General features: G+C 44.9%; 1 protein-coding gene across 1 annotated transcript in view; it reads left to right on the top strand.

The window, feature by feature from the left end:
- The window catches only part of Ptk7 (protein tyrosine kinase 7 (inactive)), a 62,914-nt gene that overhangs the window by 8,645 nt on the left and 29,885 nt on the right, over positions 1-24,384 (top strand).

Here is a 24,384-nt window from a genome sequence, read left to right as displayed (position 1 = left end):
CCTATAACACAGTAGGAGAAGCCTGGAGGCTGGGGCCACAGTACTGTACCTACTTCACATTGCCTATCAGAGGTTGCTGAGGTCTTGGTCTGTTTTTAGACTGCTTTGCCCACCAGAGGATTTTGCTGCCTGGCAATGCAGGCTGCTAGCTTCATGTAATAATTGGTGCAGAAGATTGGCTGAGTCTTCAAGGAAGGGGATGCTCAGAGTTTATTTCATATTTCAAAATGGAGCTTCAGACTTTCTATCTCCAGTGTTCTCTCTCCCTGGATCCTCCAGGCCCCCAGGTAAAGTGTGTGAGCACTCCTGATATAAAGGAACCATGCAAGAGTGGTATCACCTTAGTCTCAAACGTGGGTCCCATGCCTTGAAGGGATCCTGGTGATGTCCACACCTCCTAAGCCTAGGATGTCCTGGACCAGACTAGGAGTGGAGAGATAGGAACCCTGCTTCCACGTTTGCCCCAGACTGCTTGTGTAACCATGGGCAGGTCCCATCCTCTCTGGGTCTCAGTTCCAGGATGGAAGAAGACCCTGGAGGGACTTTGCTGTGGGTGAGCTTTGAAGCTGACCCAGTGTGGCTCCTCTGGCTGTGTTTCTGCCCACACCTCACAGGTTGTCCTCCTTGCCTTTGGTTTTGGGGAAAGACTGTAATCTGATGGCTGCATTTTATTCTCTAGTGTGTGGGCACAGGTGCCTTTCGACCCAGTCAACTGGTGGTGTGGGTGTTAGGGTGTGATTCCCTGGGTGCAAAGGGGAGTGGAAAGGTTGGAATAGTTTGGAGAGGTTTGGGATATTCTTAGGAATAAAAATGAGAGATTTTCTCTGAGTAAGAGAGGGCTTACGTGTGTCTTTAGTCCTCTTTTGCACACAGAAGGGAGAATAGCGGGGTGGGGGGGTGGGGGGGTTTGAAGCTGGGGAGGACTGGGTGTGCTTTGGAAGAGCCTCCTCTGTAATAACCGACAACTGCACCCTGCTTTATAATTTACAAAATGCTTTCCACCCACGCTGACATTGGGTCCTATCAACAGGCTCAGCACTAGGCAGGACAAGGGTGGTTTTTTGTATGTGTGTGTCTGGGGGGGGGGGCAGGGTGTTTTTGAAACGAAACTGAGGCACAAAATTATGATCTACTCAACTCTGCAAAGCTGGTATATGATAGACAGAGCTAAGACTTGAGTGCCAGTCTCTACTGTCCTGTCCACTACAGCCCTTGTATACAGTCATCACCTGAAGCATGAAACATCACACATGTACCTTGGCACCGGGGCACGTGCTGGGGGCGAGGATCTTGCCAACAAGAGGACTCTCTGGTGGGTTTAGGAATAGTCCTGCCAATGTTGGGTGGAGTAGCTTTCCTGCTCTTAGTGCAAGGAATAAATCAATAACTTACACATGGAGAGATCTTTTGGGTCTGTGTTCCAAATTACCCATCCTCCATCTTTTTTTGTTCAAGCAAGATTAGAAATTTCAAATGACTCATTTAAAGGTCTGTACATATCTTAAAGTTTGTAAGAGTCATGGCCAGACTGTACGTAGTCTAGAGGTTCAGAACACTCCTCCTGAATGTCCATGGTTTAAGAGTTTTTCTCATCAAGCTCTAAGTCCTTAGTCTCTTCCACCTGGTGCTTGTGGAAGGTCACAGGCTACAGGCCCCAACTTGTAAGTGCGCTACCACATTCCAAACCAGTGCTGCCTGCTGGGAGTTGCACACTGGGCCCTGCTCACATGGAGACCACGTAGGTGGCAACAGTCATTCCTGCAGTGGTTATGATGCTCCAGGCCCTGGCACGAAGTAGGGCATGATGACTTTGGAGTCAAGTCTTTAAACCTCACAGGTGTTCAGGAGAAGTCAGACCACGATCTTTGACATTCTGGGACATGCAGGTTTTATTGTGCTAGGTGTTTTCCTCTTGGCTGAGTCATGACCTCTCTTGGGGATTCTGCTGAGGTTTCTCTCAGCTTCTGAAGTTCTCAGGTCCATCATGGAAGGAAGCAAAGAGACAGCTCTGGTGATCTGATCCTCTTGTATAAAAATAAAACTAGAAACAAAAGTGGAGCTGTTTTCCAGTGGGGAGGAGAGGGAGAAGGCTCCTTCAGACCAACAGAGTCTTAAGAGAGGTGATGGGGTAGAATGACATTTGAGATCCAAAGTTCATTCTTAGCTACTTGAAAAACAAAATAAATCATAAACAAAGAAAACCTTGTCTTGCAGTCTTAGGGCGAAAACAAGGAAATGCTGTTGGTCTTGTAACTCCTGATATAAACAGTAAATCATTTTACCAGTTTGGTTAATTTAGAAGATTAAACCAATTGTTAAACTGATCAGTTTGAAAAAATGCCCAACTCAGCAGACTTTTTGGGTCCTGTGATTTGGGCTCCTCCTTCACCCAGGGGCCAGGGGGGACCTCGAGGAGGATCTTTCTTTTTTCTTTCTCTCTCCCCCTTTACCTCTCATATGTCCCTCCTTCGGTTTTTGAAAACTCCTTAAGACAAAAGGCTTTTATTTTGTAAACACTGTACCCCTTTTGAATGAAGTATCCTGATTTGCTTGGTACCTTGGGCACTATTTGCATCTTATTTCTGTGTAAGATGTTGGAGTGCTGTGGGCTGCTTCTAGGCTTCCCAAGCCTTCCCTTACCCTCTTTACCTTCATCTCGGGGGCCCTTGAAGATGGGCTTGTGGAGGCTGCTGAGCTGGCCTGCTCTGTCTCCAGGCAGCAATTTGAGGCGAGTCTCTACTTGGGCCTTCCCACGAGACTCCCTTTTCCAGGCCCCCCACAGCTGCTCCTGGTGACCCAGAGCGTGGGCCCAACCTCGCCTGGGCACGGGTGGCACCCCTCTCCACCCCTTCCCACCAGACTGGGATCAAAGGCGCCTCCTCAGAGAGCAGGGAAATACCTCTCCCAATAGCCCCACCAGTGAGTAAACAGCCAGGGCCTCTCCGGCTTTTGAAGCACTGTGCTTCGGGCCAGGAGGAATGCAGAACATTTCATTTTAGGGGTGGACTTAGGTTTCCACTGCTTTCGGTATTTGCAAATTCGAAACAAATGCCCTCATTTAGCAGCAGGCAGGCTGGGCAGTAAATGGGGGGCTGTTTCAGGGCATTTATGGCAGTCACAGGTATTTGTGGAGAGAGGAACCCCAGCAGGTTTAGGGAAAGATAGAGGGTTTATGGTTAGGTGGGTTGTACAAAGACCCCGACCAGGTCTCCGGTGGAGGGTTGTTGTTAGGTGGGCTCTGTCATAAAAGGATTGCCGCCTCCTGCCTCCCAGGAAGTATCTCCTCTGGCACACAAGGGGTTTGGGATGGTGTTTATCCCCAGAGGCTGATGCTAAGGGCCCAGTCCCTCTCGCCTGGCTGCCAAAGTATCAGGTTTCCAATGAACCCTGGCTTCTCCCACTCCCAGGACTTGAAAAGCTCGTTAAAAGTGCTTTATATGTAACAAGTTGGCTGAGAGGTCCCCCCTCACTTCCAGCCAGTTTTGCAGGGAAGGAGCTGGGGAAACCTGTTTTCCTTTTGTTGTTGTTTCTGGAAGTAGAATCTGTGAAGGTGCAATTGAAGAAAGATCCTGGTTTCAGAGATCGGTCACACAGGGTTGTTTGCCTTTGATGGGGCTGTTTAACCAAGAAGGGTCTGTTGGAGGCCTGGCGCCCCCCCCCCCCCAACTCCCTACTCCCATATTGCTCCCAGGGAACTTCGGAAATCAGAATTCTGTTCTGGCTCCACATCTTCCTTACTGAGAGCTCTTACCACAGTTTAACTCACTTCTCTGAGGCTCAGTTTTTTCTTTTCTTTTCTCAAATATTTTTATTTAGTTGTTGATGGACCTTTACTTTTTATATTCTTATTTATATGAGGTGCTGAGAATCGAACCCAGTGCCTCGAATATGCTAGGCAAGCACTCTACCGCTGAACCACAAACCCAGCCCCAGTTTCTTCTTTTTAAACCTGGGAATAGCAATACCAATTCCATTAGAGTTCTTTTAAGAATTAAGTGAGGTAGTTCTGTATTTCTGTAAAGCTAAGTGCTCTTCTCACATTTTCAAATCTTTGAAACTGGAATATAGTTTATAATTAACTATTTAGCATTCTCTTTTTTAAAAATGTTTTTTAGTTGAGGATGGACATCATACCTTTTATTTATTTATTTATTTATTTATTTATTTATTTTTATGTGGTGCTGAGGATCAAACCCAGTGCCTCACACATGCTAGTGGTAGAGCAAGCGCTCTACCACTGGGCCACAACCCCAGCCCTTATATAGCATTCTCTTTGTTTACCTGGTGCTGTTTTTCCTAAGTGCACATAAATAGTGGTGCATCTTAAAATCAGTGCATCTTCGAAATCTAGAGTGTATGAAGGACTTAGTGTGTGAACTAGTGAATGCTTAGTAAAAGATGTTTGTAACTGTGATGAGGGTGTTAATATACAGACCTGTTTTTGCTTCCCATCCGCTAGTAACTTTCAATAGAAGCTGTTTTCTGTTTAGTCTGGCACATAAATAAGAAGTGATGCTTACGGCATAAGGCATTACGCTAAATATTGTGTGTGTGTGTGTGTGTGTTGGGGGGGCACTTTAACTCAGAAGTCAAGAGATGTAGCAGCACAGGCTATAGATAGATGTCTTTAATGACTTTGATGGCAGAGTCTCCCTTTTAAAAGACTGAGCTGTTCCTTTGGAAGACTAGAGATTGATTCCAGGAATGGATTGTCTGGTAGGTGAATTGGGACAGAACAGGAAGAAATTAATTAACAAGGCAGAGGTACATAGAAGGCCAAAGAGGGGCACACAGGACACATGGTAAATGTCAGGAGTTGAGGAGCTGGGGACATGAGAGGACAGGAAGGGGACAATCAGGAGATGGTAGCATTTCTTCCCCAGGCAGCATAGTTGTGTGGGGTTGATCCTAACTTTGTGGAGACAACTGGAGCCATTCATTCTGTCTTGTGTGATCCCCAAGGTACTGAATGGCACCTTTCCCCCTTTAGAACACAAGTAATCCAGAGGCCTAGGAATTCTTAATTCAGTTGAGTTCTGGCTCATTTGATGGTGGTGGGATGAACTGACTGTGGGGTTGGGGCTTAGATGGTAGGTGAAAAGAGAAAGGTATGCCCCTTTTGTATGACTGTGTGAGCTTGCAGATTCACGTCTGTAAGTTTAGGCACCCAACTTATCGAGAGTTCAGAATACATTCTTTTGTGAAGTCACCCAGAATTTTAAACCTGGGACGGTAGGATTAAGGGCTGATTAATGGATGAGCTGGATGGCAGGAATGGCCAGGAGACCCAGCCCCTCTATGAAGTGAATCCCCTTTAGTTCCTTTGCCCTCCTTTAAGAGTGTTTTGAAGAAGAATAAGGTATTATAGATGTTGTGCTTGAACAATCAGGAAGAAGAGTCAAAAGGTGTTAAAATTTCAGCACTCTGCCTGAAAGCCTGTGATATACAGGTAAGAACATTTCTGATGGCATATGACTTATTTGGGAGGCCCTGTAAAACACAGTGTGAAATTATTTTCTTTCTGAAGAGAGGCTGATCTTCATGTCCTCTGCCCTATGAGGGTCATAAGGGGCCCAGGTTCCTTTCAAACCAAGTCAACAGTATACAGTCCCTTGATATCCATGGGCTGTTGGTTCCTTGATGCCCCCGACTCCCACCCTGCACTTGGATACCAAAAATCTGAATGTTCAATTCCCTTATATAAAATGGCATAGGAGGCTGCAGATGTAGCTCAGTGGCAGAGTGCCTGTCCAGCATGTGCAGGGCCCTGGGTTTAATCCCTAGCACTGCAAACAAATGAGCCAGGCAGGAAAAAAAAGTAAAAGTAAAATGGCATAGTTATTGCATGTAACCTAGCACATCCTCCCATAGACTTTAAATGACTCTAGAGTACTTAAACTATTTATTACATTGTAAATGCTATGTAAATAGTTGTTATACTGTATTTTTCAGGTAATAAGAAAGTGTTCATGTTCAGTACAGATGCAAATTTATATATATAATTTTTCCTCCAAGGTCGGTTGAATCCATGAATGCAAAACCTATAGATATGGAAAACTGACTTACTTTGAAGTTCTTTATGTCCAAGGGTACCAGGCAGTTAGCTGTGGGCCCTCCATTGTCCTGGGTTTAACTAGTTGCCTAGTTTTGCTCTAGTCCTCCCTTCCTCCCCATTTACACTCACAGAGGACAAGTACAGAGAGAACTTGTATGGACAGACCTCCATGGGTCTCCTGGAGGCAGCCTCTGAATTAACAGCAGCCTGTTCTGGGCCAGGCTGCTTCCTCAGTCCTGGAGAGAGAGAGGTGTTGATCAGGCCCACCATGCAACAAATCTCCTGAGCCCCAGGATGGAAATAAATTAGTTAAAAGTTGCTCTCAGACTCATGACAATTGCTTTCAGTTTTTGCTGCCAAAATAGAACTTTGAAAACAGGGTGTAAATTGGGTTATTTACACTGTCTCTGTTGCTTCCATGAAGTTGGTGTAGGAGGGTGAGGATGCAAGTTGACTTTTCAGGTTCTTGGTTGCTGAGGCCCTTAGGTACCTGGTATCAGGTGAAGTGGGGGTGGGGTGGGAGTGGGCGTGTCTCCTGCGAAGTGCCCTTGAATGCAGGATGTGTGGTGACCTGACAGGCCTTTGAGGTGCCCTGGGACCAACCCCTTTCTTAGATCAAAGAAATACCTTTTGTTTTTCCTGCTCACACTTTCCTCTGCCCTGGAGCCAGAGTCATAAAGAGGTTGAGAGAGGTTGAGGGTCTGCACCTGGTGGCTGGGCTTGTGGGTAGAGTGGGGGCAGCAGGGTTGGGGGGCGCTTCCCTTGTACTGTGCATGTCCTGCCTTCTGCTGCCCTGGATGTGCAGGAGGCTGCCTGGGCTAGCCTGGGCACCTGAGGCTCTGCCGAGATGCCCGCCTGCCCTGTAGGGCCCTGCTCCACAGGGCTGTAAGCTAGTGAAACCAGCCACACAAAGACGGATTTCACTCCAGGCTAAGTGTTTTGTTGCTGAATCATTTGCATTCATTAAAAGTAGTGAAGGGTGAGTGATATTTAAGGCAGCAAGACTGGTTTGCTGGAGGCCGCTGCCTTCGAACCTCATTAAGAATTCTTGGGGCTAAGGGAGAGGAGGGGAGAGGATGGGCGCAGCTCATTCAAGCTTACTTAACTTCTGACTACCTTGGGCATGGGCCAGCTACTAAAATATGAAAAATGTTTGCCCAGCAGCCCCAGAGCGTGGCCAGACTTGCCCCAGCCAAAGAAAACACACACTTACAATTCATTATTTAGCCTCCTTCTGTGAGCTTGCTCGTGTTTCTTCCTCCCCTGGGAACTTGCTGTGTTGGGGGGGCACGAGGTGGGGGCAGGAAAGCTCCTATGCCTTTTTTTGTTGTTGTTTGAGTACTGGAGATTGAACTTGGGGTGCTCAACCACTGAGCCACATCCCCAGCCCTGTTTCGTATTTTATTTAGAGACAGGATCTCACTGAGTTGCTTAGCACCTCGCTTTTGCTGAGACTGGCTTTGAACTCTTGTCTCAGGCTCTCCAGCCTCTGGGATTACAGGCTGTACCACCTGCCGGGCTCTCCTACACCTTTTAAGGGGAAGCTAACTCTGGAGCAAATGTTGTCTACATTCCACCCTCCTTCTCCACTTGATTTCACTGGTTGTCCTGGGTTGTTTCTGAGGGTTTCCTATTGTAAACAATGCCACCACAAATATCCTTGTACCTGTCTTTAATCTGCACTTGTATATCTGTAGGATAAATTCCTGGAAGTGGAATTGCTCTGTCAAAGGATATATCAAAATTGTGTGCAAGAATTTGTATGTTTGTTATTTTTTTTGGCGGGAGGAGAATTTATAGCTTTCATCAGATTCTTAGGAGGCCTGTAACCAAAAAAGTTCCCAAATCACTGTTGTACAATGGACCTGTGAAAAATCACACAGGATGGTGTGAAAACGGTGAAGCGAGGTTAAAATGTGAGGCATTGCTAGAGTGACCAGATGATTTATCATCCAGACATTCCCAGCTCCATCTTTAATAATTATGCCAAGATGACCAGCATAAGCCTGGGTGTTCCAGGTAAGAGGTAGTGTGGTGTCCCAGTGCCCACCCAGGATCTTATTCTCTGATCCCTAATGATCTAGTCTCTTTTCTACACCATTTAGCACCAAATTGCCTGCTTGCTCTTTTCTTTTTTTTCTATTTTTTGGTACCAGGGATTGAACCCAGGAGCACTTAACCTCTGAGCCACATCCCCAGCCCTTTTGTATTTCATTTAGAGACTGAGTTGTTTAGGGTCTCACTTAGTTCCTGAGGCTGACCTTGAACTCACAATCCTTCTGCCTCAGGCTCCTGAGCCGCTGGATTACAGGCTTGCCTGCTCTTTCTTATTTTCTATTCTGTCTGGTGTGTTTTTTTGTTGCCCCCAGCTTGATGATCAGCTTGGTGGAGTAGGTCAAAGTCTTGTCTTGTCTCTGTTTTCCCATAAGCCTGCCCCTGTCCCAGAGGCTCAGTGGTTGCTCAAGAAGTTCTTGGATCCTGAAGACTAGAATTCCAGTCCTGGAAGTGGGATAATTGTGCTGAACTTATTTTCTCATCTGTGGGATGAAAATGGTGCTATTCTTTTCATATCCGGTGATGGGAGTAAGGTAGTTTTTGAAGGGTTGTGTTCATTCAGGTGTTGCCATTGTGGGAGGAGAGCCACAGAGATCCTTATTGTGGGCCGCCTAACTCCTCAGTGACATCTGCTTTGGAGCCCTTAAGGTATGGCTGACTCTCTAGCTTTATTCCACTACTCCATTTATTACTGTTTCCTCAATTGCTCTTAACTCTGTTCCTTCACCTTGAGTCCTGTTGTCCTGGGTGTGGTTCAGCTCCTGTCATTTCTCCTTTAGAATACTGCTGTTAAAAAAGGAAGGTTTTAGGGACTGGGGATATAGCTCAGTTGGTAGAGTGCTTGCCTTACAAGTACAAGGCCCTGGGTTCAATCCTCAGCATTGCAAAAAAAAAAAAAAGAAAAAGAAAAAAAGTTTTTTTTTCCTGCACTGGTGATCAAACCCAGGGTCTTGCACATGCTCAGCAAGTGCTCTACTACTGAGCCACATCTTCAGTCCTTTTTATTTTATTTTTAGACAAGGTCTTGCTAAGTTGCCTAAGCTCACCTTGAACTTGTGACCCTCTTGCCTCAGGCTCCTGACTTGCAGGGATTACTGGTGTGCACCACCATGCCCAGCAAAGAAACGAATTTTTATTTATTTATTTTAAAGAATTGTTTGTTTATTTATTTAATTATTGTAGTACTGGGGATTGAACCCAAGGGTGCTATAACACTAAGCCACATCCCTAGCCCTTTTTATTTTTGATTTTGATACTAGGTCTTGCTAAGTTGCCTAGGCTGGCCTCTAACTTGTGATCTTCCTCCTGGCTTGCTAGGATTACAAGCTTGCCCCTGCAAGAAAGTAAGTTTTTAAAGGTAGCGTGTTTTTTTTTTTCCCCTTAAAAATATCAAGAAGGCTGGGTGTGCTGGCACATGCCTGTAATCCCAGCCACTTGGGAGATTAAGGCAGAAGGATTGAGTTCAAAACCAGGCTCAGCAACTTAGCAAGGCCCTAAGCAACTCAGTGAGACCCTGACTCTAAATAAAATACAAAACAGGATTGGGAATGAGGCTCAGAGGTTGAGTGCCCCTGCGTTCACTCCCCAGTACCACGCCCCCCCCCCAAAAAAAAAATAGAAGAAATAAAAGTTTGACTAATCTTGTAAAGAAAAGGAAAAGATCAATAGACAAAACAGGAAAGCACAAAAAAGAAGCTTTAACATCATTCACGGCTTCATCACTATTTTTTTCCTTCCTCCTGCGTGCTAGGCAAGCACTCTACCACTGAGCTACTCACCAGTCCCCACAACTATTTCTTGAGTACACACTGAGTACCTGGTACAGGGATATAGAATAGGGCATCAAACAGGTAAGGTCTGACTCTAGGGAGCTTGCCTTTCAGTGGGGAGGGTTACCACTTAAGAATATGCATACTTGGAACCAGCAGTGGTGGCACATGCCTGTAATCCCAGCAACTCAGGAGGCTGAGGCAGGAGGATCGCAAGTTCAAGGCCAGTTTCAGCAATTTATTGAGACCCTGTCTCGAAAAGGACTGGGGATGTGGTTTAAAGGTTAAATATCCTGGGTTTAATCTCCAGTGCCAAAACAAAACAAAATAAAACAACAAAAAAAAAAAAAAAGAAAAAAAGAAAAAGAAAACAAATGAAAGAAAAACACAACTTATAAGTGTTGATGTAAAGGCCCAATATAGAATACTGGCAAATTAAATCTAACACTACATTAGAGGGTAATGTATCACAAACAAGGATGTATTCCAGAAAGTGTGTGGATGGTTTTTTTTTTTTTTTTTTTTTTTTTGGGCGCTGGGGATCGAACCCAGGGCCTTGTGCTTACAAGGCAAGCACTCTAACGACTGAGCTATCTCCCCAGCCCCTGTGTGGATGGTTTAATCTCATATAATTGATCAAAGAAAGAAGTCTGAGGGGTTACACAATTCTCTCAATAGAGGCAAAAATGAAACTAGCTACAAATTAGCATCTATTCTTGACTATTTAAAAAAAAAATCTCAAGCCTATCCAACATTAAACTTAAAAGTAAAGTTATAAGGTACTCACTAAAATAAAGAAGTCATGCATTAAAACAGTGAAGTCACTTCTATTTAACATGATTCTGGAAATTCTAGCTGAAATTCTTGCCCGAAGGGGCAAAAGGGGCCTTAATTCTAAGAGTGGACAGTGGGGATCTTTTCCCAAGTCTGAAAAGTTTGAAAGGAGATGACCTTCAGGCCATTAAGAAAAAGCTGACCCAAATAAAACACAAAGTGGATTCTCTTCTGGAAAACCTGGGAAAAAATGAAAAGGTGCAAAGCAAACAAGCAAGTGCAGAATGCAGCTTCCTGAAAAAAACAAGACTGAGGTAAAGATGGAGTCCCGGGGGGGCACAGATGGCTCTGCTGGGGAGGGGACCCACTGACTGCTGATGATAATGAAGACGGGGGATGACCAGCTGGAGCTGATTAGGGATGCTAAAGAAGAGGCGGAGGAAGGAGAGGATGACTCTTTTTTTTTTTTGGTGCCAGGGTTGAACCCAGGGGTGCTTAACCACTGAGCCACATCCCAGCCCTTTTTTATATTTCATTTAGAGACAGGGTCTCACCGAGTTGCTTAGGGCCTCACTAAGTTACTGAGGCTGGCTTTGAACTCAAGCTCCTCCTGCCTCAGCCTCCTGAGCTGCTGGGATTACAGGCAGTGCCACCGCACCCGGCTTTGAGAGGATGACTCTTCAGCACATAATGGGCTTTAAAAATCTTACCCCATTATTTCTTTACCTAGGCACTTGTCTAAGATCAAAATTTCACCAGATCCTCTCGCCTGGTGTCTCAGCACACGCTCACTGTTCTCCCAGTCTTTTGCTTCCCATGTTCATTAATTCATATTGCCCTGCGCCTGGTCCCATTTTCACTTCCTTTGATGCTCCTAGTAGTTTGTTAAGTCTTACCCTGTAATTTGTGCTTCTAATTTTTATATCTCTTTACAACTTAATAAAAAGGATGTATGGTTTTATCATCTGTTGCCAAAATCATCTCTTGTTATGCAGGGAGTACAGTTCTTGCATTTGTACGTGATTCCAGTAGTAGCTTCCCTAACTGCAGCCGTGATTTCATTTAGTTGTAGCACCTGAGAGCAGCTTTGCGTTAGAGTCCTGTGTGGGGATGTTCAGCACAAATATAACTGTAGCTTTGTGAGTGAGAGTTGGCAAGTCAAATGCATCCTCTAGAAGAATAATTATTGTAATCATCTTAATATTTGTTTTCAAAAGTTGATACTGTGGGTTATTTTTGTTAGCAGCCTGGTGTTTGGAAACTTTTTTTTTTTCCCCCAAACAAGTCCTTATTAAACCAGGAATTTGGAGGGGAAAAAAAAGTGAAAATAAAGTTAATTGGGGGTAGGGTGTACAGGAGATTGAACCCAGGGGTACTTACCGCGGAGCTACATCCAGTTCTTTTTTATTTTGCCAGTTGCTAAGGCTGACCTTGAACTTGTGCCTCAGCCTCCCAAGTTGTTGGAATTACAGGTGTGCTGCCACCATGCCTGGCTAAAGTTAATGTCCTTCATACTGTTTTTTATCTAGGAAACCCGATTATCAATTAAAAATTACTACAGTCACTAAGAGAATGTAGTTATTTGGCCTAAAGCAAAATCAGTACAAATCTAGGGGCTTGAGGACTAGGTCAGTGTGAGCATATGGTTAGCGTGTGTGAAAGCCTGGGTCAAGTCTCAGAACCAAAAACACCCGCCCCCCCCAAAAAAAATTTTTGCTCTTAATCAACAAGTAATCCTTTACAAAAAAACAAAGGAGACCTGGAGTGTAGCTCAGTGGCAGAGAGTGCTTCCCTAACATTGGAAGGCTCTGGTTTCAGATTCCGTGTTGCAAAAGGGATAAAGAAACATTTATCCATTATTCTCAGAAACAAAAAACCTGTACTCAAATATTAACCAATATACTGGAAAGCCTATGTTGAGGGGTTGGTAAATATTACCCTTTTTACTTCTGAGTTTGAAACCAATTTAGAGGGTGAGAGGGAGGGGAAGAGAGAGGAGGAAAAGCAGACAGATTCAGGGATTAGACAGATGGAGATCAACGTATCGTTTTTATTAATGGTAAAGGGTAGGCTGAGCAATAAGGCTTTAATCTGAAGAGGATCAATTTATCCCATTCATCTATGTAAGGACGAGGATGCTTATAATAAAATATGTGCCAAGCCTGGCATGGTGGCACACGCCTGTGATCCCTGCAGCTTGGGCAGCTGAGGCAGGAGGATCGAGAATTTAAAGCCAGCCTCAGCAACTCATTGAGAACCTGACTCTAAATAAAATATAAAAAGGCTGGGGATGTGGTTCAGTGGTTAAGCACCCCTGGGTTCAATTCTCTGTATCAGTAAATAAGTAAATAAAAGTATGTACCAACTATGTAGTCAGACTCCCCCGTTCCCCCTGTGTGGTCACAACCAAATATGCCCAATCAGATTTGCCCTTTCTGTCCCTGGGGCTTGTAGAAGGAGGTTGGAGGGTGCTCCTGGGGTACCCTCCCTTTGCTCTCTAAAACAGGGTCTTAACCTTTGAGTTCCCCAGAACCTGGAGGTGTGGCTTCCTTGCAGGGAAGGGACAGGCTGTCAGCTCTTCCTGCTTCTACCTTCACTAAGCCTTTGGTGGATGCTTCCAGGGCACTTGGAGATTTTCCCCAGAAGGTTCTCAAAATGGAGCAAAACAGAACAGTCTTTATATGAATTCCATTAGGCATCTCTGCACCCAGGGGTGGAAATTCACTCAACTATTTTCTACCCCAAATCATGTTCCTTTTCTTCATTTTCTTCAGAGAAGTTAAATAAAGATCAGGAACAGGATCCTTTGCTGTCTTGTTGGTTGCTGTATCCTCAGCACTGAGAGCAAAGCCTGGCTCACAGTGGGCATTCAGTAACTTAATGACCACAGGTGGGGAGGGGAGTACAACATGGAATGCAGAAAAGATCCTGTATTCTAGTCTTATTGATTGCAAATGAATAAGAAAGAGGTAACAGTAAAAAAATGAACAAAGAAAAATAGGCAACAAAGTTTTAAGAGAAAATGGGCAAAGAAATTTAGCTAGCCAGTAAACACCAGAGACTGCTTTATCTTGTTAAGGACAAACTAAATTACTATCAGGAAATACTAACTAAAACAAAGTATTATTTTATACCTTTCAGGTTGAGGAAGATACAAACCATCAGTTTAGTAAGGAAGCATGAATTGGCATAGTCTTTGAAGAGCAGTTTGTCATTTATCAAAAACTTGAAATTGCATTTTGTTTTGTTTTTATTTTCTTGGGAAATCATCCTACAAACGCTTCATTACCAGTGTGTTTAGGCATCTGCACAGAGAGGTTCAGCGGGAGCATTCTTTACAATGGCAAAAAGTTGAAAGCTGGGGCTGGGGTGTGGCTCAGTGGGTTCCATCTCTGGCACCCCCCCAAAAAAATTTTTTTTGAAAGTCATCTGAATGATCATTGCTGAGGTGTTGACTAGACTGTTTATGCAGTGAAGTATTATACAGTAATTGAGATGAATGAACCAGAACCACGTGAACAAATACAGAGAGAAGCCAGGTTCAGAGGCACATGCCTGTAATCCCAGTGACTCAGGAGACAGGAGGATCACAAGTTTGAGGCCAGCCTCAGCGATTTAGCAAGCCCTAAGCAACTTAGTGAGACCCTGTCTCAAAATTAAAACAAACAACATATGGCTCAGTGGTAAAACACCCATGTGTTTAACCTCCAGTACCAAAAAAAAAAAAAAAAAAAAAAAAAAAGAAAGAAAGAAAAAGAAAAGATATGACCAAAGAACAAAACAAACAAACAAAAAGAAAAACAAACTGCTAGTATCAGATGTTGTAGGTTGAATTGTGTCTTCCAAAATGATATTTTGAAATCCTAAGCCCCAATACCTCTGAATGTGACTTCAATTGGAATTAGGGTCTTTGCTTATGTAGTCAAGTTGAAGTGAAGTCATGAGGTAGGTGTGTAATCCCGTGTGAGTGGTGGTGCCCAGTAAGAAGAGAAAAGATGCTGGAATGGACGGACCCCGAGGGGAGACAGCCATGTGGCAGTCCAGACTGCGGCGACCACCAGGAGCTGAGGGGGCACAGGACAGACACACTCCCTGTGGGGATCGGAAGGACCCTCCCTGCCTGCCAGCGCCTTGATTTCAAACCCCTGGCCTCTAGTACCGGGAGAGGGTGAATCCCTGTTGTTTTAAGCCCTCCAGTTTTGGTAGTTACCGTAGTTACAGCAGAGGAGCCTCATGAACAGGTATGGCATTATCCCAGAATCACGACCTCTGACTATGCCCGCCGCCCTCCCTGCAGCAGAGAACTTCTTCAGTTCATTTTCCTACCCTGGCAACCACCTCCTTGGAAACAAGGACTCACCGCAGGAATTGTTCATTGGGGGACAACCTGAGCAGGGTGTTTGCATTTGACCTCCTTCCATCTCCCTGCCTCAAACCATCGACCTAGTGGTAGCTCACTGTACTTCTTATCCTCTGAGCATCCCGATCGCTTGGAGTTCTCTGCCCTTGCTTGGTCTCTATGTTCTGATTGTTCTATTTTCCAAGCCTTGTTCCTTCATAAAACCTTGTGTCAAAGACCCTTTCTTCCAGGGTTCTTGCCCAGCCCCCTTCTCTCCCAGCTCTAATGTAGAAGCGTCCCTTGTGCACCCTTTGCACCCACCCATCATACATGTGACGAGCAGCCAAGATGAGTGATTACAATAGGCATTTCCTTAGGAGCCAAATGACCTGAGACTTGATTCTTGTATTTGCCACCTATTAGCTGTGTGACCTTGAACAAGTTGCTTTACCTCTCTGTGCCTCAATTTCTTCATCTACGTAATGAGGATTATAGTGCCCACCTCACTGAGTGGGTGTGAGCATTAACAAGAGATAATATGGATAGAGTGCTTGGAACAGTGCCTGATACATAGTAAGGGTCAGTAAGTATTAGCTATTACTGTAATTATATGTTTACTTGTCTGACTCCCCCACTAAGCTGAGATACTTAAAGGCAGTAATTGTGTGTTTTTCTCTTTCCATCGCAGTGTCTTATGGAGTACTTGGCACATGATAGGCTCTAAATAAATGTTTGTTGAATTAATAATGATAATTAAAGTAATTGTCTACGAGCAACCATACTGGGCTTTGACCCTGTGCTGGTTCCACATCGTGTAGAGATAATGTGGCAACCTGACTCAGTTACACCACCACAAATCAGCCGATTTTTCCTGAGCACCTCCCGTGAGCAAGGTGCCTGGAGGAGACAGATGGGTGTGAGATCAGCTCTTATCCTCAGGAAGCTTAGACTTTGGCGGGGAGACAGGTTGTGAGCACTTGATGCGTTTGACAGCGACATTAGGTTCTAAGAGCCGGGGTGGGAGCAGGCAGCAGCACTGAGAATGTGCGGTCACAGTGACTGTTTTTAGTTGGTGGCACATTGTTAGCTAATTCCTTCCTTGTTTTTTTTTCTAAATTTGTTCTAGAAAGCTTCTTTGTGTGCATTGGGGACTGAACCCAGGGGCGCGCTATCCCGGAGTTCCAGTCCCAGCCTCCAATCCCTTTTTGTTTTCTTTGTAATTTTATTTTAAGACAGGGTCTCACTAAATTGCCTTGGCTGTCCTCGAATTTGTGATCCTCCTGTCTAAGCCTCCCAAGTCACTGGTAACAGGTGTATACCACCATGCCCAGCTATTCTAGGAAGCTTCTTAAAGTTCTTAATAATGAAAATTAGATCTAGGCTTCCTTGGGTTCAGATTCTGTTATTTTTTTCTTCACGGGTACTTCCCTCAGTAGACACTTAACATCTGTTTTTCTCTGTCGAATTAACAGCCGTCAATACTCATTGCTAGATCCATTATTTCATTAGGATTGTAAAATGGTGATATTCTATTTATTAGCTAGAAAGTTCTATAAAGATAAATCTCCCCTCATTAACTGTTTTATTGTCCTGAGATATAGCTCTTCAAGAAAGGGAAAATAGCCAAATGGTGGCTCATACCTGTAATCTCAATGACTTGGGAGGCTGAGGCAGGAGGATCTTGAGTTCAAAGCCAGCCTCAGCAACTTAGTGAGGCCCTAAGCAACTCAGTGAGACCCTGTCTCTAAATAAAATATAGATATAAAAAGGGCTGGGGCTGTGACTCAGTGGCAGAGCCCTTACTTAGCATGTGTGCAACACAGGATTTGATTCTTAGCACCATAGAAAAATAAACAAAATAAAGGCATTCTGTCCATCTACAACCACAAAAAATTTTTTAAAAGTAGGGAGGGGGGGGATAAATGCTAAATTCTTTACCATTTTCAAAATAATGAAGTGGTTTCTTTTCATTTTCTTCCTTCCTTCCTTTCTCTCTCTCTCTCTCTCTCTCTCTCTCTCTCTCTCTCTCTCTCTCTCTCTCTCTCTCTGGTACCAAAGATTGAACCCCAGGTCGCTTAACTACTGAGCCACATCCCCAGTCCTTTTTTGTATTTTATTTAGAGACAGGGTCTTGCTGAGTTGCTTAGGGCCTTACTAAGTTGCTGAGGCTTTTTTTTCTTTTTAAATTTATTCTAATTAGTTATTCATGACAGTAGAATGCATTTTGACACATCATACAGAAATGGAGTATAACTTCTCATTCTTCTGGTTGTACATGATGTAGAATTAACACTGGTCATGTAGCCGTGTATGCACTTAGGGTAATATGTCTGATTCAGTCTACTGTCCTTTGTACCTCCATACTCCCTCCCCTCAACTTCACTTCCCTCTGTCTAATCCAGAGTACCTCTATTCTTCCCTAACCGTGCCCCCCACCTTTATTTATTGTGAGTTAGCATCCACATATCAGAGAAAACATTCAGCCTTTGGTTCTTTGGGATTAGCTCATTTCACTTAACATGATATTCTTCAGCTCTGTACATTTACCAGTAAATGGCATAATTTCATTCTTCTTTAAGGCTGAGTAATATTCCCTTGTGTATATATACCTTTTCTTTATCCATTCATCTGTTGAAGGGCACCTCGGGTGGTTCCATAGTCTAGCTATTGTGAATTGAGCTGCCATAACATTGATATGGCTGGGTCACTGTGATATGCTGATTTTAAGTCCTTCGTGTATAAACTGAGGAGTTGGGTAGCTGGGTCAAGTGGTGGTTCCATTCCAAGTTTTCTGAGGAAAAAAAAAAGTACTGCTTTCCAGAGTGGTTGCACCAATTTGCATTCCCACCAGCAGTGTATGAGTGTACTTTTCCCCCCACATCCTCAACAACATTTATTATTAGTTGTATTCTTGATAGTTTGCTGAGGCTGGCTTTTAATTCGCAATCCTCCTGCCTCAGCCTCCTGAGTTGCTGGGTTTACAGGTGTGCACCATCGCACCTAGCTTCCTTCTTCTCTCTCTCTCTTCCCACCTCTCCACCTCTCCCCGAGATTGAACCCAGGAGTATTCTTACTCTGAGCTGTATCCTCAGCTCTGCTTTTATTTATTTTGTTTTGTTTTATTTTAAGACAGGGTATTGCTAAGTAACCCAGACTGGCCAGGAGCTTTAGGTCCTCCTGCCTCAACCTCTGGAGTAGGTGGGCCTTGCAAGCGCATGCTACCATGCTGAAGAGCACGTGGATTTTAACCAATTTGATGTGTGTTGAGTCCACATGACTCTTACCCTTATAGGTGCTTAAGAGGTCCTGTCTTTGGCTGGTGGGGGAGCCTCTTCAGGCTGTCCCTGAACCTTCTGATGATGCCTTGGTATTTGTTCCTTTTGCTACGAGAAGGTCACTTCAGGCCTATTTGGTACATTTCCTACCTCTAACCTGAAATCAGCCACTTCTCCAAGGAGAAAGGGCACACATTTTTTAGGATATTGGTACAATATTACCAAGCTACTTTCTAGAGGGAATTATAATTCCTACTCCTTTTAGCAAAGTATGAGGACCATTTTCTCCATATGTGCACCAGTCTTGAGTGTTATTTTTAAAATCTTGGCCCCCACTGATGGGCAGATTAACTCACTCTAATTTACATTTTCAGATTGCTACTACATCGGAGTATTTTCTTACATTTATTAATTATTTATATTTGTTTTGAGTACTCTTGTTTTGACCATGTTTCTATTAGAATTTTAGCAGCTTTCATGATTGATTTGTAACTCTTTATATATATCAAGGCCAGCAACCCTTCTTCCGTCATTTGCTAAAAATAATTTTCCCAATTTGTCATTTGCCTTTGAGAGTTATTTGCAGCTGCTGTCTTATGCAGTCAGTTGCTTTCCCTTATGCATCATAGAGCTTTCCAGGTCTCTTGGAGGGCCTTGCAGGATCAGAATGCTGAAGTCTGCTAGTCGTCTCCAGCAGGCATTGGTGCGTGAACATGATTGTGCTCTCTCCATCTATTTGTAGAGAGGGTTCTTTGATGCCAGAACCCTGTCTCAATCCAAGATGATCTGGGTCTATTTTCATCCAGACAGGTTTGCCCTGATTCTTGTTCATAATGAAGGTGTTTCTGGTTTGAACAGCTTCTAGGAGATTGAATGGAAACCATGAGCAACTGCTAATTTCCACCCCATTAGGAAAGTGAGCAGGACGTTGCGTGGAGGCATCCAGGGCAGGCAGCCTGCAGGCAAAGGTCTCAGCAACTGCCCCTTGGAACTTCACCAGCTCTTTGCCCATGTACCTGTATCTGCTGCCCAGGTGGCTCTGAGATCTTTGTTAGGCATCATGGAGACAGCTTCAGGCCTCAGGGTCTGTTTTGAGGGAACCACTAACCCCAGATGGCAAACGGGGTGAGGGAGTTCAAGGAGGGCACTTGGCAGCTGCAAGTGGTTTGCGTAAAAAGAGCACCAGGAGGGCTGGGGATACAGCTCAGCTGGTAGAGTGCTTGCCCTGCAAGCACAAGGCCCTGGGTTCGATCCCCAGCACCGCAAAAAAAAAAAAAAAAAAAAAAAAAAGAGCACCAACAAACTGGGCATAGTGGCCTGTGCCTGTAGTCCCAGCTACTTGAGAGGCTGAGGCAGGAGAATCACTTGAGCCTAGGAGTTTGGGGCTGCCCTGAGTAACTTAGCAATATTCCATCTCAAAAAAAAGGGAAGAATGCCAGCAAAGGGAAGGGTAAGTTGGTGGTTGTGATGGAAGGCTGGTCTCAAACTTGTGATCCTCCTGTCTCAGCCTTCTAAGCCACTGGGATTACAGGCGTGTGCCCCTGCGCCCAGCATGGAATGCATTTTCTTAAAAAAAAAAAAAAAAAAAAAAAAATCTGAACATAATAATGGCAAATAATGGTTAAGAGCTCAAACTCCACAGTGGCATATATCTGTAATTGCATTGACTCAGGAGACTGAGGCAGGATGATCACAAGTTTGAGACCAGCCTGGGCAATTTAACAAGACCCTATCTCAAAATAAAAGGGGTGGGATGGAGTTCAGAGGTACAAAGCCATTGGGTTCAATCCCCACTAGCAAAAAAGAAGAGCTCAAACTCATGAAGTAGTACTGTGTGCTGTGGGCACTGTGCCTGTGTTAGCAGGTGAGTTTACTTTTTATAACCAGCCTATGAGACTTGTATTATAATTTTTTGGGGGGGAGTGGGGATAATAGAGATTGAACCCAGAGGCCTCTACTACCACTGAGCCACACCCTGAGCCCGTGTTTATTTTATTTTGAGACAGGATCTTGCTAAGTTATGGAGACTGGCCTCAAATTTGCAATCCTCCCACTCAGCCTCCTGAGCAGTTGGGGTTACAGGCGTGCACCACTGTGCCCAACCAGTCTCTGAGTCCTTGACCCCATCTCCAGCCTGCTTGTACACCGTGTGCCTTGAAGTTGTATAGCTCCCTAAACTTCCCAGAGGTCTTTGGTCCTGGTAGTAGCCCTGGGGATAGAGAGCAGGTGGTACTGGCCTGTATAACATATGGGGACGTTGAGACCTAAAGAACTTGCTGACTCACACAGAGCAGATCTGGGATGTGGGACTCTGTGTTTGGTAACTGGCATTCATTTGGCATCAAAGTAGAACCTTTCAGGAATAGTATTGTTCTTAGATTCAAATGAGAGTTTCCTTTCCCCTGTGAGACAAATGAGACCTCCGGGGTCTGGTGAACACAGGGCCTTTACACAGGATTTTTCTGGGCACAGTTGTGTACTTCTGGCTCTAGGCTCCTGGTGCTGGGCCTGGGCTGCCCTCGGGATGTCACCATTGGACCCAGGTCTTGACCTTTCTGGAAGCTGAGTGCTAGCCTTGACTTGAGGAGCAGCAACTAAATTCCCAAAGCAGCACCACTGCTGGTTCAGAGGTTCAAGAAAAGCTGGGTGGAAATTGCCCGGCTGTCCTCTGGCCCCTAGCTTAATGGCTCAGACCATTTTTAAATGTCAGGAAGTGTAACAATATGGCACATTTATCTTGGTGAATAATGGATGAGCCCAGGGAAGGTACTGTATTCTTCCTGGTGAATTATTTACCAGGAGCCTCTAATTCGAGGGCTCTACATTATACATGGTCCGAATCTGCCCTATATAGAGCCCACTCCCCTCTCCTTGCTCCCTCCAGACTCCCACCTACAGATAAGTGGTAACCTTCCCTGTCTGCTCTTACTCTGGGCAACCCCTGGGCCTGTGACCAGAGACTGAGTCTGGCACCCCCTCGGCTGCTGGGAAGTGGGTGGAGAGGGTCCCTCTCCTGGAGACACAGGGCAGGACTGCCAGAGGCCCCTGGCAGTCAGTGGGGAGCGGGGGGCCTGCACTACAGGTGCAGGGAGCCCTGTGTGTGTGCGTGTGTGTGCGTGCTCTATCTCTATGACTCTGTTTGTTATTCCATCTTTTGTCTCTCCATTTATCCTTGTCCATGTTTTTCTGTCTGTTGGTCTCTCATCTCTCTCTGCCTTTCTCTCTTTGTCTGTGTCTCTCTTTTGGTATCTGTCTTCTCTCTCTCTCTCTCTCTCTTTCCTTCCCCGTATCTTCCTTTATCAGTCTCTCCCAGCCTCTAGCATCTCCTCTCCCAGCCTCCCTCCCTCTCTCCATCATGACCTTGCAGGTCTGTAAGAGGCATCTCCTGAAATGGAGGGACAGCCAGTTCCAGACTTAAGTGAAGCCAGATCTTGGTGCCTTCCAGACTTTGACTTAAAGATTGACAGAGTAGGCGTGAAACAAACTTTAGGTCTTTGTCATTTTTTTGGCTGTTCAAACCAGTTATTGCATCAGCCAGTGAGGAGCTCTTTCTGCTCCAGCTTTCTGTGTGCTTTATGTTGTAGAACGTTTGCCCCCAGGGTAGGTTGTCCCTGGGCTGCATGCATCTGGTGATGAGTTGCAAGTTTTTGGTCTTTTTAAAAATAACTTATAAGGAGCTTTTTCTGTTCTTTATTCATCAGTTTATATTTTTTTCATCTGTTGTTATTGATTTGGAGATTGAAGTACTTATTTTGCTCTCTTTAGCCAGAATACATTTTCTAAATGGTTGTTTTTTTTTTTTTTTTTTTTGAAGGTGTGATTCTTTTGCTGTGTTTGTGTAACTGAGGAACTTTTTTGGTTATTTTCCTTAAGGATAAAGGAACAAATAAATAGAAATGTAATTAAGGGATTAAATAAAAGCATAAAATTAGTTTTTGCCTTATTAGAAAGTTTATATTGTAAGTAAAAGGGGGTTTATAAGGAGTTCGAGAAATATCTAGGAAAATCTGATGATTTGACCCTCTTTGGGCAGTTGACCTGCCTTCCATGACCCCCTCTGTTCATTAGCCTAGGCCACCCTCTACCCCAGGGCACTGGGCCTGACTCAACCTGAGTGATATTTGAGTGACAGTTCTGGCTACAGTTGATAATCACTTGAGGTAGCTCCGCTTCCTCTTCTGTGCATATTGGAGTCGACATTTTCCTGGCCACCTGGTAGCAGAAGTGGCTAACAGAAGCAGATCTGTCATCAGAAGGGGGCCTTGGGCCCTGTGCATGATCCTGCTCCCCACGCTCCTTGCCCCGAGCCTGGGGTGTCCTCTAGCCATCGAGGTTCATCTAGGTTCCCTTTGTGCATTCTCCTGCCTTTGGGTTCTTCTCTGCGTCCCAGGTTGAGCCTGTGGTCTGGCCTTATGGACCTATGGAGCAGCTCTTTCTAGGACCCCTCCCTGGAGAGGAGGGTTGGTTTCCAGAAGCAGCTGTTGTCAGACAGGTGGAACCACACTCTGTCCCCCTGCAAAGGAAGGCTGGGAAGGGGCCTTTGCCGGATGGTGTGGAGCTGACTCCAGGGCCCTGCCTTGGGGTGGGGGGACAGCCCAGCTGCCAAGGGGCGCCTTGGCCTCCTGCACATGTGTTAGACATTGCCGCGTGTCCCTGGGTGTGTGGCAAATGCTGCCCACTGCCGCAGGCCCTGAGTGGCTCGTGCTTTCCACATCACGACATAGCAAAGCAATTTCCTCACATTCCCCACTCTTGGCTGCTCGGGAAGTGGTTTGCAGAACACTTCTAAATATAAAAGTATGAGCCTGGCTCGCTTGTCCCTTTGAAACCAACTGAGGACCAGACTCTTGAGTAACTTTTTGGGCTTGGAGGAGAAAGGGGAACAGGAGAAGCTGGTGTGTGTGTCCACGTTCAGGCTCTCGAGGATACCCAGATGTATGGGGGACATGGTGCTCCCCAGCATGCAGAGAGGGGGGTATGTACTTAAAAGTCTGATTTTAAACTATAGACAACTCTGTTTGACTACTTTCATGTTTAAAAAAATCATTCATTTGCTTCTCCCTGCGCCCCCCAAAACCCAACAGAACATTCATCTACTGGGAAGAACATGGGATGTAGGCAAAGACCACAGGGAAGGATCCTCAAAACAGTGCAAGAATGGAAAAAGAAGTATGAAGTAGGGAAGATATAAAGCAAGTCCTTCTGTATAAGTTAAAAATACCTGCACATGAAACAACTATCACATTTTATAAGAACACATCCAAACAAAAAGATTTACCTTAAACATAACAGAATGGTTAAAGGGAAAGCAGATGAAAGGGAATTAGTGGATAAAATGAAAAGCAGCCCACAGGAGTAGCATCGTGGAAAGAATGCAGACTTAGGAGACAGACAGATCCAAGGGCAGCTCTGGGCCTTGCCACTGACCAGGATATCCTGACTCCCATGCAGCTGGCCAATGTTGAGGCTTCCTTTGATGAGAAATAATGTGTCCCTGCACAGGGCCTGGTAAGAGATGGGCAGATAGAGGAGCGAAGGCAGTGCCACCAAATGGAGCTCTTTGTTTGAGGGAGAAGCTATTCTCTGTGCAATTCACCATGGTGGTAACCAGCTACAAGTGCCTCCTGAGCAAATGTGACTAATGCAATGCAACCAAAACTGAGGAAATGAATTTTTGATTTAATTTTAATTAAGTTAAATTTAAATAGTCCCATGTGGCTAGTGGCTGTCATATTGGATGGAGCAATTCTAAGAGATATTTTAAGTTCTTTAGAAGCCAGGGAGGATTTTCCTTGTTGAATGGAGTTGCAGCCACCATGGAGTTGCAGAGCCTCGAGGGTTCAACCAACTTTGGGTATGGGCATAGTAAAGAGCAAGAAATCATGTCGTCCCTGCCACAGGAAATTTGGCGTTAATTGCTGTGGCCACTCTGGCTAGGTCAGTCTGTGTGATCTGCCGGGTCATGAGCCTCTCAGACATAAGGCAGAGATGGGCAAAAAGAACTCATAGAATGGAGTCTGTTAGTGGCTGGGGATATAGTTCCTAGCATGCATAAGGCCCTAGGTTCAGTCCCCAGTACCACCAAAAAAAGAGTCTCTCAGAGTTTTCTTAGCCTGT

The sequence above is a fragment of the Sciurus carolinensis genome, chromosome 7, assembly GCF_902686445.1.
Source record: "Sciurus carolinensis chromosome 7, mSciCar1.2, whole genome shotgun sequence".
Classification (NCBI taxonomy): domain Eukaryota; kingdom Metazoa; phylum Chordata; class Mammalia; order Rodentia; family Sciuridae; genus Sciurus; species Sciurus carolinensis.
This window is presented reverse-complemented; position numbering and strand designations above follow the sequence as displayed.